The sequence below is a fragment of the Artibeus jamaicensis genome, unplaced genomic scaffold (assembly GCF_021234435.1).
Source record: "Artibeus jamaicensis isolate MK-2021 breed Jamaican fruit bat unplaced genomic scaffold, CSHL_Jam_final contig_456, whole genome shotgun sequence".
Lineage (NCBI taxonomy): Eukaryota > Metazoa > Chordata > Mammalia > Chiroptera > Phyllostomidae > Artibeus > Artibeus jamaicensis.
Window position 1 is genome coordinate 4136923 of NW_026521839.1, and position 5138 is coordinate 4142060.

General features: G+C 47.5%; 1 pseudogene; it reads left to right on the forward strand.

The window, feature by feature from the left end:
* Positions 1–1544: 1544 nt before the first annotated feature.
* On the forward strand, positions 1545–2393 carry LOC119051124 (eukaryotic initiation factor 4A-I-like; annotated as a pseudogene).
* The last annotated feature ends 2745 nt before the right edge of the window (positions 2394–5138 follow it).

Below are 5138 nucleotides of genomic sequence, written 5' to 3' on the forward strand. Positions count from 1 at the left end.
GGGCCGGAGGACCTGGAGTGACCCCACAGCCGTACTCCGTCTGAGTCAGGAGCCAGTGCTTTGGGGTAGCAGAAGACATGGAGTCCCTGGAAAGCCAATAGGCACAGGTTACAGGGTGACACGCACAGCCGCGGCACACGGGGACCCAGGCCAGGCCCGCAGCCCGACCTGTGATGACTGCTTCCTTAGTCATTTCACTCTGGGCGATTTCACTTCTTCCAAATGGGTGGAACTGAGTCTTTCTCAGAAATGGAGAAGCAACTTCAGTAATTGAAAGCATTTTTTATTTTACTTTCAATGGTTTCTAACATCTGAGAAGGGTGCTCGAGGGACTCAAAACTTCTCAAATAAGGTTAAATGAACTGCTATTTGGGTCCACACAATAAAAAGAAGAAAATGAGCTGAGTCCTCAGACGGTAGAGCTGGAGGAGCCTGTGGGACCACGTGGTCCCCTCACCCCCACTCACTTTCCGGAGGGAGCATTTGGGGCCCGGAGCTGGAAGGGGCTGTCTGGCCATGCAGATAAGAAGCGGCAAGTAGGTCTGGCACTAAATCCACACCTCCCGGCCCGTGCCCCTTCTTCTTGACCAGGCCGCTTGTCACACTCTCTCCCTTGTGAGCACAAACTTCGAACTACAGCTCCATAGCCTGACCGGGTGCCTGGATGGTCGGAGCATCACCCCCTACACCGAAAGAGGCTGCAGGTTGGTTCCTGGTCAGGCTGCATGCGGAGGCAGCCAACTGGTGTTTCTCTCTCACGTCGATGTCTCTGCCTCTCCCTGCCTCCCCTTCCTCTCTCTCTAAAGATCAATGGAAACATGTCCTTGGGAGAGTATTAGAAAAATACGGGTCCAGATACATACTAAAGGCGTAAGAAGAGGTGCCGTACGGATGCAAACATTGTCTAGGTTTGACTCACTCCCGGGGCATTGCAGGAACCCAGTCTACGCTTTGGGGAGGATTCTTGCTGAAATCAGCATTGTTTGTGCCACACTCTAGCTGTGAGTCACAAACTGCACAGGAAGCATTTTAATGAGATTTCTGAGTGAGAGAGGATGGTTCACAAGGGTGAGGAACAGAAAGAGGTGCAGACATTTTTGCAACAGAAAGAAAGAGCTGAAATCAACAGATTCGATTTGAGTACTGACTACGTGCGAGGTTCTGTGGGCGGCATGAAGTCAAGTCAGACACAAGCCTCCCGTGGCCCGTTTAGTCCAGTTACCCACGAGAGGAGACATACTCCTTCAGAGTCTTTTTTTTTTTGTACTAATTTGGGAATATTTTATACTAAGAGTTTAATTCCTGTCTGTCTTATAAATTACAATATTTCTCTCCACCTTTCATTTACCTTTTAACTACTTTTTCTCTTCTGAAGTATTTAATTTTCATATGATCATATCTATCAATCATTTCTTTTGTGTTGCCTAAGCTTTCATGATTCATTATTCTTCTCCATAATTTTTTTAACCAGAGAAAATAATTTATTATAAAACCATGAACTGTCCCTTAAAAGCTCCAGCGTGCAATAACTCAAACACCCCAGAATGGAGTGGCCCCCCCGAGTTTCTAAGGGTCATGTCTGCGAGTCAGGGTTTCCTGAACTGGTGGGCGTTGGGTCAGGGAATGAAGATGGGATCGTGCAAGGCCAGCTGCTGGTAGAAGGAGCGGCTGTTAGGATTTCTAAGAGGTCTTACTCAGCACACTCATACTTTAAACCAACAGATCCAGACACAATGGCCCCAATGGAATGGAGGCTGCTGGCATTTTCAGGACTAACTGGAATGAGATTGTTGACAGCTTCAAGCATGAACCGCTGGGAGTCTCTCCCCCACAGCATCTATGCCTGTGATTTTGAGAAGCCCTCTGCCACCCAGCAGCAAGCCATTCTTCCTGTGTCAAGGACACAGAGGCAGTCGTGGCTTTAGGAGATTACGTGGGTGCCTCCTGCCATGCCTGCATTGGAGGCGCCAATGCATGAGCTGAGGTGCAGAAGCTTCAAACAGAAGCTCCCCATTATCACATCCCCAGGCCTTGTGTTTGATATGCTTCACTGCAGATACCTGTCTTCCAAAATCATCAAGATGTTTGTACTTGGTGGAGCTGATGAGATGTTAAGCTGTGGATTCAAGGACCAGATCTCGGACACGTTCCAAGCTACAATGCCTCCCGATGTGCATGAGGTGACCGGGAAGTGCACAAGGGACCCCATTTGGATTCTTGTCAAGAAGGAGGAGTTGACTCTGTAGGGTATCTGCCAATTCTACATCAACATGGAATGAGAGGAGGAGAAGCTGGATGTTCTGTGTGACTTGTGTGAGACTCCACCATCTCTGCGGGGCACAGAGCTGTGGACCGAGCGTAATCCTGAGGGAGCTCTGCTCTGGCTCGAGTAGCGGCATTGATGTGCATGGATCCTTCTTTTCTTTCTTTCTTTCTTTCTTTCTTTCTTTCTTTCTTTCTTTCTTTCTTTCTTTCTTTCTTTCTTCTTTCTTCCTTCCTTCCTTTTTCCTCCCTTCCTTCCTTTTTCTCACTCTCTCTCTCTTTTTCTTTTGACTTTATTTATTTTTAGAGAGAGGGGAAAAGAGAAAAAGAGGGAGAGAAACATCACTGTGAGAGAGAAACATCAACTGGTCACCTCCCTGCACATGCCCTGACCAGGGACCAAACCCGCAACCCAGGCAGGTGCCCTGATCAGGAATTGAACCAGTGACCTTTCTCCTTGAAGAAGGATGCTCAGCCAGCTGAGCTACACTGGTCAGGTGCAGCAAGTGTCTTTAGTTATTGACTATGACCTTCCCACTACCAGGGAACACTTCATCCACAGATTTGTTCAGGACGGATGCTTTGGCTGTAAGGGGGTGGCTATTAACATGATGACAAAGACAAGAGACTTCAAGACACCAAGACTTTCTACAACACCTCCCCTGAGGAGAGGCCCCTCAGTGTGGCTGACCTCCTCTGAGAGGGTTGGCCTGCCGCCTCACCCCAGCCAGGGTTCTGTCCTTGGGGGCTGAAGAGGAGGAGGAGGAGGGGGAGGGAAGGGAGTTAGAGGATAGACATCCATCATGTCATTTTATTTTTTTGTTTTTCTTTTTTTCTTTGCATTAATGTTACTTTCTGAGGCAAAAAAGGAGCCATGAACATTTTAGATGCCCTTTTCTTTGGGGTAGGCTCTTGCCCCAGGCACCAACACTTCTCCCAGAAACACCAATCCAGTTTCTAACCTAGTCACCCTCCAAGTCCTGGAGGCTCTGCCCGCTCCAGCCAAATTCCTCTGAAAAGGATCTGAGGGGACTATAATGTCACTCAATCTCATTGACTAGACCAAATCTTGAGAGAGAACCTCTGAGTTAGGTGGCTTAGGGGATTCTCCTCGAGTGGGGAGAGCAGGGAAGAAAAAATCGTAGCCATTTTTACATGGTTCTGTACAGCATTTACTGATTCAGGAAACAAAGTCAGAATTCTGAGTAAAATTACTTGGAAACTGAAAGAAAAAAAAGAACTGTTGCTCCCATATCCATCCTACTTCAATTTTCATCTGAATTTTCTTCTAACACTGTTGTACATTAAATATTAAACTATCTGGAATTCACATTGGTGTACAATTTGAGTTAGGGGTCTGTTTTGTTACAGATATTTTTCCAGATGGTTAATCAGTTATCATAATAAGTGATTGACTAACAATGCTCTTCGCCACCAGTAATGGTTTATGGAGGTGCAGACTGGGAAGCTGTAACTGGGTGGCTGTTGCTCTAAGGCATGTGCACACACTTTAGAATGACATGGAGTCCACGGCACTTCCCTTTAACAGTTGAAATGCAATTCCATCCCCCTGAGAGTCAACCGGACTTTGTCACTTCTAGTGAATGCCCAAGAGTAAGGGCACTGATTAAATGATGGCACATCCATAAAAGGGAACATTACGTAGCTGTGAAAAACTATGCTGTGGATGGAGACTCATGGGTATGGAAAAAAGGTCATGGTAAACTTATTGTAGTATGATACTATAACAGGTTGCAGCCAAGAAGAGGGGTCCCCTGCCCCAAAAAGGAATTTGGAGCGGGGTCCAGAACTCGAGGTGTCCAGAAAATATTAGAAAAACATATAAGATGTCCTCACCCCTTACCCCACCCCACAGGTGTCAGTTGGGGGAAGGGACAAATGGAGCAGGGCCATTGAGAGCTCCTTTGCATAGCAACAGTTTTGCAGCTAACCTCTGGCGTGGTCATTTAACATATCTATAACCTTTAACTGGTTGCATAGATATGTTCAATAGCTGTGGCCATGCTCTGAGCCAGGGGGATGGAAGTGACTTCCACCCAAGATGTAACTGGGGGCAGGCCCCCCGAGTTACAGCACCTGAGTGCGAGCTTTGAGAAGATTGGCTCTAGGACATGAGGCCACACCTGCCCAGAGTAACAATGGCAGCCCAGTAATCTTGTAATAATACAGAAATACTGGCAGGTGTAATTGATCATGGGAGGAGTTGGAAATAGGGGTACGGAGGAAGATTGGCACAGGGATTTAAACTTGGACATGGCAGCCATTGGGAGAGAACCATGCGGTTTGGGGCAGAGTGAGGACCCCCTCTTTCCCAGGTGAAAGAGAGAGCCACGGAGCTTTGCCAGAATGGAGACCCCTGCAGCCAGGTAAAGAAGAAAGACACATGCTTTTGGTGGAGTGCAGACCCCTACAGCTTTGGTAGAAGAGGCCCACATGGCTTTGGGGTGCTCCCTTTGGCTGCATGGCCTGGAAAGCAAGAGAGACTTTGCCTGGAAAAACGGGAAGGTGCTGCATGACTTTGGATTAATTGGAGATCCTGCCTGGACAGCAACACAGCTGACAGTACCAGCATCCGGGGAAAACGGACGTGTGTTCTTTTCCTGATTTACGGTACCCGGAGTTAGGACAGGGGGAGAAGGGAGAGCTGTGTGCATAGGTGGATATCCTAAAGGACTTTGATATTTTTAATGAAGATGTTAGGTCTTTATAGCATTAAATAAACATTTCCTTTCCTTTTCACAAATCTCTGGCATTGAGAGATGTCTTTCCAATTGGCGACAGATGATCGGGCCCAGTAGGGGGTCCGGACGGTATTAGTACACCATCCTCTGGAGTCTGGGCCCTGGTGTATCGGT